We start from the raw sequence: 13,712 nt of genomic DNA on the forward strand, positions 1-13,712 counted from the left end.
TTAAGGAAGAGATATTTATAGCTGTGCATTATATTTGTCACATGGCTGATGAAAATTTGTCCACATAATGTCCATAAGGAGATGTCATATAAAGCCTGTCTGTCTTCAGAAATACAGAATGGCATGTGAAAGGACAGTCGGCCCAGTCTTTCGGAACCTGATGAAAAAATTTAAGTTTGAAATGAAATGGTCTGGGCTTAAGGGCAAGAAACTCGACGTTGATAGCTGCTGCGCTAAGAGGTGCATATTAAGTTGGAGTAATAAAAGGTTGATTGAGCAAATCTTAATGCTGTTTATGAACAATGACATCTGCCCACATGAGCCTGCAATTATGCTCTGGTCAACACGCAATATCTTGTGCCAAGATTCCGTGAACTACAAGCTGATAGAGCACTCCACCTCATTGTCACTCTTGCAGTAGACTGCGAATGCCATGAAGCACAGGTGTGTGATGTGGTGCTATCATTGCCAGATAGGGTTCAGTGGAATAAAAGGCTGTGTTATGGTGTTCAATAATGCCTTTGATCAGACTACTGCAATACAGAGAGATAAAATACTGAAGATTGAATTATAGAAATACTACCTATGATTATGGCTTGGAGAGGGGAAGAATTTCATGGGAAAACAGGAACAAGTACTCAAAGCAACAGAAATACTGCCATGTTAAAACTTAGAGCACTATCGGGGCACGACAAGTATGAGGCGTGTGGAAAAAAAAAGTTATGGTTCCTTGACTTAAGCAAGTTCAGTATTATGTTGACAATCTGAAGTGCAAACTGCACTAGAGATTAATCAAAGTGCTGTTGAAAGGCTAGCTCTAAAACTTGTTTGAGTTTGTTGGTTCATTTTTCAGGTATAGACAAGGCAGCGCGGAAAAACAGAAAGAAGGAACACGTAAACAGGACCTGTGCCTGTCCTGTTTGTGTCGTTTCTTTGTGTTTTTTTTTTTTTTGTTTTTTTTTTCGCCCTGCCCTGTCGTACTTAAAAGGAAGCTGAAGAGGTTCTATAATTGGAAGACATGCGGGGATATGGAAGGCTGACACAGTATAATTCAACTCCTGCAGTTATTCTCTCGATTATGTGCTTAGCAGCGCCGCAATCGCAGTTTAATTTTTCTGTGAAGCTCCACCCTCTTCGCGCGCCGAGCATAGCGGCGAAAGACCTGGTGCGAGGATGACGTAAATATAGGGGTCACGTGAGCGCTCTATTTGAATCGCACTCCTCGCCGATACCTATGATGACGTCACGATCGCCTTCGCCATCGGAGCCCGTTAAACGACCCGTGGCGTCTCCCGCGGACACTGCAGCTTGTTTTTGCTAAATTAAAGCAACTAGCGGGGACTTATGGCCCGTTAAACTATGATTTTCGTATTCAGGGGCTGAAAAACTACAATAATTCGTTGAAAGCTCGCTTTTCTTGAAAAGTGCTTCAGCTGCCCTTTAAGGGCTTGCTCTAGGTAAGCACAGAAAAACCATAAATGATGTCTATATGGAAACCTGACATGGGATGGGCATCCTTCAAAGTACAGAAGCCTAGAGAAAAACCTACTTTAAATAAACTACTCGAGAATACACGGGAAAATACAGGTGGCCGGCTAAGGTTTATCGACTCAGTTGAAAAAAATGATCCACGAAACTGACCAGTAAAATATTTTGTTAACAGCGTGGATAGCAACAAGGAAAACAGTAATGTTAGGCATAAACAGCATACTTTCAACTCCCACTGCCTCATGTTGATGATGGTTTAATGGCATCCCCTTTGAAACAGGGTGGTGACAAATAGTCACCTAGCCTGCTTGATTTAATCAGGTATACTATACATGTTCTTTATCTAGCATTTTTGTATACCTCTCATTAATCCTTCTTTTTGTCCAAAATCTACCTTATACCGCTACCTATGATTTTAAGACATCAGGTCGTATAAAACTCTTCCCCTGCTTTTTTTCCACCATCACTCTAATGATCTCTTGCTTATCTCTACGGCTGATCGGTTGATGTTTCCTTCCACTTTAAACCCGAGCGCTTCTGGAAGTTGTACGTTACCTACGGTTCTCGCTGGGTGAATCCCTTCGCATTCCATTAGGATGTGCTAAGTGGTCTTCAGATCTTTACTGCAGCATACATCTCGTCTAGTTCCGAATGTTGCCACAACATGGCAACGTAGTGCCATCTCACGGCGATGCCCGGAAATTTACATGATGATTGTATGACGTGCGTACATGGGATAATCGACAGATTTTTGCTGGAGCTCACCAGAGAACACTTTCGTGTTAAAAAAAATGTTTTAGACATACTTCTGCCACTACGGTGGAGTGCTGGACACTCTGCCACATCGCGGTAGAGTGTCTGTGCCACCCAGTACCCAACAAGCAAGCAGATGCCATGAAAGCCAGGACGAATCAGAAGAGCACTGGGAAGAATCGTGGGAGGCTTTGCTTGTAGCCTCAGACCTAGAAGATCAACGTGAGCTGGTGAACCAGGCACGGGAAGCAGTGATCGCCAACGGCTCTCTGGACTAAGGGGTCGAGCCGCCCACCGTTGGCGATGAACTATTTCAAGCTGATTCTCAAAATTTACTCTTTCTTTCTCGACATGGTTGTCAAAGCGGGATTGCTGTTGGTGCAGATACAAAGGAAAGGTCGAGTGAGAAGATGTGCGCTTTGGCCACCTCTGGTATTATATTACAGTTAAACTAAGGTAATCCTAAATTTTTATTTTATTGCGACAGCATTTCTTATGGTACTTCACACACTCTCCGTGGGCTATTTATGTATGTATGTTTGCACCTAACTGTTTTCCCGCCTCCCTTGGTCATTAGGTAGACAGTGGTCGAATGTAGTGCATCCACCTGCTATTCTGAGGTAACAAGTTTCGAAACCAACCATCGCACCAACTTGTGTAACTGAGTACGTGGCAGTGACATACATGCTGCTCCTCAACGAACCTCTTTCATGCCGACATGGGTCTCTGAAAACCGGGGATAGGGCAAGGTACCGCTGTACCTCCGACGCCAACTTGGAGCACTGGGTATGTGCCACTCGTTTTGTGCTGGTCTTCAGCGTACCTCTTTGATGCTGACTTGGGTCACTTTATGTATATCGGTGCACCACTCTTCAGTGAATGTCTTTATCGCCAGCTTGGGTAACTAGGTATCTGGGAATGTGCGGCTGTACAGTGACGAAAAAGATCACTTAAATTTATCTGATGCTGAGCAGAATTGAACCCACGTTACATTAGGTCTCCTCGAGGAAAGCAACCCGACACTTTAGCAGGCTGAGCCACAAATTCACTGGGTCTTTCACGCCAACACTTTAGTGAGTTGCGCCTTGAATTCACTGAGTGTTGTTATGTTCGGCGAACAGCGGGGGTAGTGAACTTGAAGTGTCTCACGATTGCCTGTGATGAATCGCTTCGGGAGGCTGAAAAACGTCCCACGAGAAAGATCAGTGGCGACACCATGTCTAGACACCTTTCAAAGAATACGTGGTTACCAGATGCCACCCAGACGGCGACCACGTCGCTAGGAGCAGGAAACTTTTGGAAAAGGGCCGCTTCTGCGACGCTTTCTCACGGCTGCTTGACAGACCCGCTAACCGCCAAGGCCGTTCCCCAGACAAACCTGTTGATGGCTGGCCCTTCCAGGAACCCAGACTCGTGAAGCCACCTGTCTACGAGTGTCCCCTCCTTTCAGTGGGGGAGTGAGCAGTGGGTGCCCGAGGACACTTTTCCGAAGGTGTTCAGGGAACAAAGGCGCCGAGGGGTTATGCGCACCCTCACCCTCAAGGCGGACCCTTCGGTGACCCGCAACGCTCCGATTGGAGGAAGGTGGGACTGCAGCTTGGCCAGAGGGCTCTTAAGCGGACTTTTGTGGCCCATCGAGTGATCTCCCATCTGCCCCGAGATGTACAGTTAAACCTGGATATAACGAAATTGACAAATTCCCGAAAAACTTCGTTATAAAGAGGATTTCGTTATATGCGGGTTCGGCACGAAATTTCGAAAAAATAAACGTTTACCGTATTTACTCGATTCTAACGCGCCCTCAATTGTAACGCGCACCCGTTTTCCGTTTTCGTCGAAGCACTCATCCTCGGAATGTCACACCAGATACCGGATGCGTGTCGTTTCGCACAAGCGCGAGGCATCGGAAACGAAGAGCGAGCGTCACGATGGCGTCGTAGCGTCGTATAGTGTTACAGTAGAACCTCGCTGTTACGTTCCCGGGGTCTGCGTTTTTACGGCTGTTACGTCGTTTTCGACCGGTCCCGACACAGCTCCCTTAGAACTCAATGCATTGGTAACCCCGCTGTTGCGTCGCAACTGTGGGACCGTTCCCGCATCATACGTTGCGAACTGCCGGCCCGAGCGGCCATTTTGACTTTTCATGTCGCTTGGCTTGGTGGCTTGACGATGGCATCGGCCGCCCAAAGTGCCGGGGGCGACAACTATGACGTATTGTCGGTTTCCGCCAGCAAAAGTATGGCCCTTGAGATCCGTATTTGCTATATAAAGATGGTGTCCATGACGCGTTGTGGCCCTAAAATTGGTTTTGGCTCATAGATATTCCGTATATAAGGGTACGGCCACGCTAGCGGGAAAAAAAAAAAAAAAATGTCGCAGTTTCGCCCAAAAGGCGAAGCATCAATTGCGATAGCAAATTGGTAGAGAGCTATTCGGAGTAGGGATAGTAGAGTAGTTTTATCGGCCGCATAAACTTGGACACATTCGCTTTCTAACTGAATTGACAAGCGCGGTGTCATCGCGCACAAGTAAACATGAATAGATCACACTGAATGACCGCAGACAACGACTGTCAAAACGCTGGCGCGGCCGCTGCAGCGGGCGAAGAATCGTGCGGTCTATCGCTTCAACGGAAACTGAGCGGCGAATGGACAGCGCATAAAGGTCAGAGCCGTGTGGAGACACGGCCGGGCTCGACTGGCGCGCGCGTGAAGAAGCGAGTGCGCGCGCCAGTCGAGCCCGGCCGTGGTGGAGATAAAGAGACGGTGCGGGCGACGGCCACCACAGCCAGTGCAAGCGTATTTGCTGGCAGAGTAGAAGCTGCTCCCCCCGTCCCTCCCGCGCTGCCTCCCCGCTTTTTATTGCGATAGTAATTATATGGACACTCAAAAGCAGATTTCTGCCGTCGCCGTCGCCGTGAGGTTCCGTATGACGTCATTTGGAGAAGAAATCGTCGCCGCGCGCCGAACGCTGTATGTGCGAGTGAAAGGGCGCGAGGGGCGCGTCTTTCACGGGGAGTGAACGCACGGCGGAGAACAAACGCGCGTTCTGCGCCGTGCTCGCTTAAGGGCTGCAGAAGTAGGCGTCTCTGTTCTCCTTCACAATCACCATGTATGTAGAGCAAACGCGCCTTCTTCCGACGAGCGAGAGGCCGTGGGGGAGGGGGAGGGAAGGGAGGCGACGTTTAGCTGCGGCACGCAGTGCCTATTTATATCAGAGGCTCCGGCAACAGTCACCAACGCCGCACGCATTTTGAGCGAACGCGGGCAAAACGCGGATGGCGTCGACAACAGTTCTGCGTGTTGCCGATGCTGCTGCATGTCCAAGTTTATACAGCTGATAAAGCTAATATCATTACTCCGTATAGCTCTCTACAAGTTTGCTATCGCAATTGATGCTTCACCTTTCAGGTGAAACTGCGACAACTTTTTTTTTTTCTTTCGCGTGGGAGATTGCGTTGCCAGTTCTCCTTGCGCTGGGTTGCAAGATAAGCATTTGGTGCCGTAGCACAGCGTCGCCCCGCCTCCCTCCCCCCCATACCCCCACGGCCTTTTGGGCGACAATCGCGTTTGCTTTCCGCCGTGCGTTGGCTCTCCGTGATAGCGCGCGTCCCCCGCGCGCTTTTGACGATTTTATCGCCCTTGGAATCTATACGGAACCTGACGGCGACGGCGACGACGACGGCGACGCCGACAGCAGAAATCCCGTTGAAGTGTCCATATAATTGCTATCGCAATAAAAGCGCGCATCATGCAGCGAGCGGCAAGTTGCCGCGCGTCAGCGCCTTGGCGCGAGCCCACCGTGGCACGCGCGTCTCGCCGCGCGGCAGCGCGATAAGGGGCGCGATCTTGTACGCGTTCCAAAATGGAACGGAGGCGTTCCGTTCCATCGAGCCGCACACGATTGGTCCATTTGAACGTCGCGGTTGAAATTGGCCAATCGTGTGCGGCTCGATGGAACGGAACGCCACCGTTCCATTTTGGAACGCGTACAAGATCGCGCCCCAGATCTCCCGCGCTCTCCCGAGCAACACCGCGAGCGCTTGTTGTTTCATGCATGGAGGTTCCTCCATGGTTTCATGCGAGAGACGACGGTCGTCGATTGAAAACCCGGCGCGAACCGGCGGCGTTCCGGTTGTGATAGCTCCGTGACGTCACCCTCCTCGCTCTTGATTGGTTCTTCATATCGCGGCACGCGGCATTTGCCGCAGAACCATTTCGCGCGGCACTCCGCAAGACACCCGATTCCTGCCGCTTTTGCCGCGCGTTTTTGCTGCGTGTTTTTGCGGCTAGCGTGTCCGTACCCTAAAGTCCAAGGTTGATAACGCAGTCGCCGCGCGCCGTATGCTGTATGTGCGAGTGAAAACGTGCGAGGGGAGCCGACGACCGCGTCTAAATCTCGCGCGCGCAAGAAAAGCAAGGAGGAAGCGCGCCTTCTTCCGTTGCGCTCGAGGCACTGGCGAGGGAGCGAGGGGGGAGGGATAGCGGGGCGGCGCGCGGTCGCGCAGGCCGTATCTTGAAAGCGATCTGCGTTGGGGCAGAGTCTAGCAGTGTAGGTGCGTCGGCGGCTCGTAGCTTTCTGCGTGCTGTGTGTTCTCGGCGCTCAGTTTGCGTTGAAGCGATAGACAACAGCACGAAGGTCACTTCGCTCGCTTCTCCAGCGGCGCTTCCACACGCCGCCAGCGTTTGAGAGCGCGTGTACGCGCTCATCGAGTCTGATGTGCCATAGCGTGTACCAGCGCGTCGGCAACATCAGCTGGAAAAGGAGAGAGTGCCTGCTTGGCGGGCTAGGCCAGCTGCAGCAAGCGGCAGGATCAGATTTGAATGAAGGGAGGGGGAAAGGTCACGCACGCGGCGGCAAGATCGCCGGGTCGAGGGATGCAGGGCCGCCTCGCACACGCACGCACGCACACGTGCGCTCGCTTCGCATTCCATCGCGGCGGAGAAGGTGCTTCCGGTTGCTGCTGGCGCAAAAATGACAAAATTTGGGGCGAAATCTCTAGGTGGTCGGAGGGGGAAATTCGTTATATCGAGGGGATCTCCCGCTGCCACTTCGTTACGTAGAGGTCTCAAATACATGTGCTTCCATGGAGTAACGGCGGGGAATCGAAAAACTTCATTATATCCAGGAATTCGTTATATGGAGGTCCGTTATAAGCAGGTTTAACTGTAGTAGTGTGCTCTCCCTTCAGCTCCTTCATGTAGCTCCTGCTATAGCAGGAGCTACAGTATACGAGAACAATGTATGGTGCTCCGTACTCTGGCCAGTACGTGTATCCCCATGTCCTCTAAATAAGTTTGCCTTTCCGATGTAAATAAACCCCCTGTTCCGTTTACCCTACCTCTTGACCTCATACTCTTCATGAAAGAAGCAACCCTCCTTGTCAACTCTGCTTGGACGACGGCGTGGGCCTGCTTAGCCTCCGTGTGACGCCCCTGTAGCATAGGCCAGCTACCCATTTCGAGACGCACCGGTGGCGGCGCGAGACTAAATACCGACCGCAACATCGCCCAAGGTTAGCGGTATATAAAACATCATGCTGGCAACTCTGGGCCGCTCCCTAAAATTAGCTCTTTCATGTACCCAGAATGGAGGCCGAAATTCCCTAGTCAAGTCGACCACTTGAACAGGCGAAGTGAAACTCGCTGTGCATATTTTTTCGCTGCTGCCCATATGATTAATGATGGAGCCGCCTATGCTCATTGTTCTGTTTATAATAATTTCTGTGTTTGTTTATTTGTTTTAGCCAGGATTGCGTTATCTCGCGAGCGCTCACATGAATTCACGGGGAGATTGTTAGGACTGTCAACAACTTCATCTTCGGCGATGCCTTATGTCTTGTGTAGCATATGCGATCATTTGGATGAATCGTCTTGGTGGCGACGACTGTTGACCCTTTTTGTGTATGTAAGTGGTCGATTGTGCGCGATAAGGAATCGGTTATTCGCATTCAGGGGCGGATCCAGGTTTTTTCTGAGGGGGGGGTCAGCTTCTGTCAATGATAATGATGATGATAGTAGCCTTTATCATTTACCTAAATTCACCGTTTCTGCGCACGATAAACGCGCGTTTTATACGGCTAGAGCAACACCTGTAGCCCGCCATGGTGGCTCAGTCAGCTCAGGCGTTGCGCTGCTGAGCACGAGATCGCGGGATCGAATCCCGGCCGCTGCGGCCGCATTTCGATGGAGGCGAAATGCAATAACGCCCGTGTGCTTACGTTGTAGTGCACGTTATAGAACCCCAGGTGGTCAAAATTCATCCGGAGTCTTTCATTACGGCGTGCCTCATATACAGAACTGGTTTTGGCACGTAAAACCCCAGAAAGAGGAAGAAGCCCTATAGCGAAGCCAGGTATCGGTTTCTCCGAGCTTATAGGAAAAGGACGTTACCCAATACAGCCATGTGCTTGGCGGCTGTGCCTGATAATACAGGTTGCTCAAAACTAAGCTTTATGGTTTTCTTAAAATTAGGCACTGGGAGGCACGCGAAGACCACCTGTGCAAATAAGTTTTGTGGCCAGGGGGGCACAAAGTGAGGTGATAATTACGCTGTGAGCAGCCCAATTAACTAAAATTGAACAATTATTTTTTGTCGACTGCAGTAAGTGGGTATGTTTGTATTGAAAACTTAGAGGCAGTCGTGTTTCTACACAGCATCAGTCGGAAGAATTAATCTAGCGTGTTCGTGCTCCGAGATATCCGACTCCAAATTTCAATTGTCGTACTGCGCAGATTTATCGACTCGATGCGAGAGCGGTTTATGCTTTGCTTTGCTGTGGAAGGGAGGCATTTTGAACATATTAGGGCATTGACATCTTGATGGGTGAAGTGTTGTCATCAGATTTGTGCATGACAACACCAAAGTTAAAGCGGCAGTATGAAATATTCGTTAGCATAGCTAAAAAGGTTTCTCCTGTTGATGGTGCAGTTGTTGCTTTTGATTTCAATAAAACTTACAATACTTGGAAATCAGCAGTCACTTTATTTGCGTAGCCCAAACAAGGACCATGCCCGATCGTCTAGTCACCATTACGCACGCGCGCTGCCCTCCGGCTTCTCCGCTCGCGCCATTAGAGAGTTTTAGATTAGGGGGACGCAAGTGTTGGGGCCCGCTAGCGCTTGGGGCCGCGGTACTGCGCACGCGCAGACCGGTCTGCGCGTGCGCAGTACCGCGGCCCCAAGCGCTAGCGGGCCCCAACGCTTGCGTCCCCCTAATCTAAAACTCTCTATTATCTCGGCATGGCTAGAGTGACCTAGGCATGGCAGCTGCCGCCATCTTTACAGGCTGCGCGGTCGCGTGTAACGACAGCGGTTACGGGTTCTTCGATTTTTTTTTTATTTCGCCAGCCGTGAGGGGAAGGGGGGCAGTTATTATTTTTGCCAATGCCTCCGCCGCGTTGTCAGACTAAACGCCGCACCCAACAGCCGCGTCACATCATGGAGGAGCTTTGCGCCGATCCTCACTCTCTTGCATGCGTAATCATGCGAACGACCATTAAAATTTGGAGTTGGATATTTCGGAGCATAGACATGCTAGAAGAATTCTTCCAAGTGAAACTGTGTAGAAACACGACTGCCTCTAACTTGTGAATACTAACATATACACTTACTGCAGCCAATAAAAAGTTAATTATTCAATTTTAGTTAATTCGGCTGCTGACAGCGATAATTATCTCACTTTGTGTCCCCCTGGCCACACAACTTATTTGCGCTGGTAGTCTTCACGTGCCTCCCAGTGCCTAATTTTAAAAAAACCATAAATCTTAATTTTGAACACCCGGTATATCTAGCCTGTTTTGTTTCTTAAAATAAAATTTGGGATGATATGTCGCAGGTTCGTTATAAATGCGTAAGCACGGGTCCGTCGTTGGAGTTCTGTTGGGACACCTTGATTTCCTTAAGAAGATTCTTTGTGTTCGGCTGAGACACCTTCGTTTGCTTTGTAGGACTAACTTCCCAATTCTCAAACAGCCCTCGACTCGAAGCTCTTCCTCCACTTCACCTTGTTGAGCACAGCGCCGCCTCTCGAGTGATAAAGACGTGACAATTCTGAAGAATTCCCATGAATGATCATGAAGCTCAGTGACCACTTCTTTGGAGGGATTGCGGTGCTATCTTTCCTCTTGAGTCGAGGTGTTGTGTTGACTAGAGGAACGTTCTTGAATACGGGCGTAACGCTCCGCTCCAACGCGGCAACCACTACGCTGGTTGTTTGCGATATGCGAATCACCGCGCATGAAGACTCACGACGCCACCTACAAGAAGAACGATGTGGCGTAGTAGCCGTGAGCGCGAGCCAGCGTCTTCATGTTTTGTTTCCCACGTGACGTCATCCTTTTACACAAGGCGCGCATCCGCTCCCGTTTCTCTAACCACGCGACGCCATCCAAGGCCCGCACGCTGGCGTTGGCCGCTGACGTCACGCTCCCCCACTTCGCAGCCGCTGCTCGAGGCTTCGCCCCGCTCCGCGAGAACGCCCACTCAGATAAAAGGATCCGGCGGCTTTGAGCTTCCTATGCTAAATGTACGACAATAAAACTGCGAAGTTACAATGAAAAACTTGTAGCGTACGAACGGTACTGTGCTCGTACTGGATATTGTCAACGTGTAACTGTGATCACAATGAGGGCTACAGTTAAAAAAAAAGTCGCCTATGCGTAGTTATTAGTTTAGCTGTTAGTTCTTATTATTTATATATGAACACTTCAGCGAGAGATCTCTTTCATTAAGCAGGTTGGTCGCAGAACCGATGACAGCAAATGAGGCAACCGATGACACCCCAATGCGGAACTAAGTTGATCAGGCGCGAAGGCGTGCTTGGCAAAAGGGACGTCCCCTCGTTCATACGACGCCACCGACGGGACGAGTAAGGCACGGCCGGCGCCAGGAGGTCCAAGGTGTTCATGAGAAAAATTAACTACGGCAACTTCGCGCCACCACACCCCTACGGAGTACAACTAAGCTTGTGAGCGAGCTAGCTTTACTTCTACATGGCTGATACCACTGGTACTCACGAAAAATAATTTTGAAGAATGCTGGTGGCCATATTTTTTTGTGACAGTGCCATCCCCCTATCAGCGAGGGGGCGATACAGAAATCTGAGGGGGGGGTCAGGACATCCGGACATCCCCCCTGGATCCGCGCCTGTTCGCATTAACCTGTGTGTGTGTTTATTTGACAAGAAATTTAGGTCGCTCCGCGGTAAAGCTTCAGGCTCCGTGTGTGTTCTCAAATTGCGCAATCTGTTCGTTCACATCTGTGTGCCCACTAACCTCATGATTCCAAAAAGTCACGTTAGAAACATGATCTTTCCGTGTTTTTTCTTTTTTTTTTTTTTTGAACCAGTGAGCTGTTGCCGGTTAGAGCTACGGGAAGTCCGCGTGGCAGGTCGAAAAAGTAAATCGACTATTACAATGCACCTGTAGATCGTCAGCGCGTTTGTCAACGCAGGAGATAGGCTGACTTTATTTGAACTTGTGAATCGATAAGTCGCGCAGTGTGTGCTGCTATGAGATGCAGAATATGCAAAGGCACAAACGGAACCGAGATCGAGTTTTCTCAGACATGCAAAATTTTTACAATAATCGTTCAGGTCATCCTGCTAGCTGAATCCATGCAGTGCTGATGGCATGCTGATTGCAAAATAAGCTGCACCACCATAAGTTTAGCAACTGCCTTGCGGAATAGATAGCATTACGTTTGCTAAATGTGTTGAGAATCGACAAGATCGAACGACCTACAGAACGCTGATTTGCGCACGGCAAGATATGTCAAGGACGGGTGTGCTGGGCCAGGGAAGCTAAGAAACCGCCACAAGAAACAGCTGGGAGGGCAGGTAGGGGAATGGTCTCGAAGTTCACGCACAGAAACAAATATAGGAATGCGGACCGCATAAAAGGCGTTAAGAACGAATCGAGAGAGCGTCTCGTCACGGCCCGATCGCTCAACACCAGACGGCTGGCCTCAGCTATATAGGCGACTGGTCATAGCACTTACCCCGTCGTAACACGTGCTAACTTAGATTTCTCATGAATAAATGAAACATAGTTTCATTTCTCTTCAGAATAAGCTGCAAGTGTAAACCTTGCGCCCACGTTCATCTCCTGCGTGCACACACGTTGAAATCTGGCGCACGCACGTACGAGGAGGGGGAGGCGATAAGAAGGCGAGCGCAGCACGCAGTCGCGTGACTTCACTAGGGACATCTCCGCCTCGCAAATCTAGGGAACCGCACAAGACAAGATCTGGCAACACTGGTGTGTTCTGGTGGGGATTTAGTCGCTCCCCCGGTGGCGTAGGCTAGAGAGCGACCCACAGTTTGACGTCGGACTCCGAGGCCACGACTACCAGCTCCTACAGTATGTGCCACTTTTCAATGAACCTCTCGCCAACTTATGTCATTGAGTATGTGCCACTGAGTGTACAGCAAGCGAGAGAACAATTCTTGCTGTTCACATGCAACGGCGGGCCAGACTTCTCGTCTCGTAGGCCACGGCCACGCGCGGACTTCTCGGCAGGGCCACTGTTTCTTTATAGATGGCGCATCGTGTACGGAAGAGGCTAACCACCTCTCAACAGAATATCAAGGGCAGCAGTACATGGATCAGGCCTGACCCCGAAGTTGTAAGAGAACTGATCCTGGTGGGTGATGGCAATGTTGGCAGGATCGCTGATGCGGTGAGGAAAGTCGCTAACTCTACCAAAGCAGTAGGCTTTTTGTATAGTAAAAAGGCCGATACAGAAAAGGCGATGAGATATATGACCTCGTATGAGAAGGAAGGCAGATCTGTACAACGCCAATATATTGTACATGCTGGGCTGACAAATGCAATCCGGCGTGATCCTGACGCTGTCACCCGAGCCCTGAGCGTCACGTGGGCGGAACGTACGGCGAGGTTGGCCGTATGCTCGATCCCAGAGGTCACTACAAAGGGTGATGAGGTCCGTGCGGGGCCATTATCACTGCTAATGCGCAGCTAAAGAGATGGTGCCGGAAGAACAAACACAGGTTCATTAATTTGACCAAAGGATGGAGCCCGGAGAAGCTGGATAGTGATGGGTTGCAGTATAGCCCTGAAGGTATCCGTTTCGCTATGGAGAAGATGAGCCCAATTATACAGGGTTTTTTAGGCGACCGACGCAAGAAAAGGCAGATGGGGAGTTCTCAGACGCCGGCGAATCCAGCCCGACCTCAAACATGGTGCCCACAAGAACAGCAGCATCACGGCAGGGTTGGTGCGGCGCATACCGACAGAGACAGCAGGGAACAGATGCCTGTGCAGCCCCCACAGCGGCTCTTTCAGGCGTCCATGCCTATTCATACCGTCCCACACTGGGGAACGACATCGATTTTCCCTTGGGGTCCGCAGCTAGCACTCCCCAACATGTATGGGCCAGCAGGGGAAGGGATACGTCAACCCATGCTAGTGGCGTACCGAATCTCACAGTAGTTCAGAAGCACCGCCGCAG

This window comes from Dermacentor silvarum, chromosome 9, assembly GCF_013339745.2.
Source record: "Dermacentor silvarum isolate Dsil-2018 chromosome 9, BIME_Dsil_1.4, whole genome shotgun sequence".
Taxonomy (NCBI): domain Eukaryota; kingdom Metazoa; phylum Arthropoda; class Arachnida; order Ixodida; family Ixodidae; genus Dermacentor; species Dermacentor silvarum.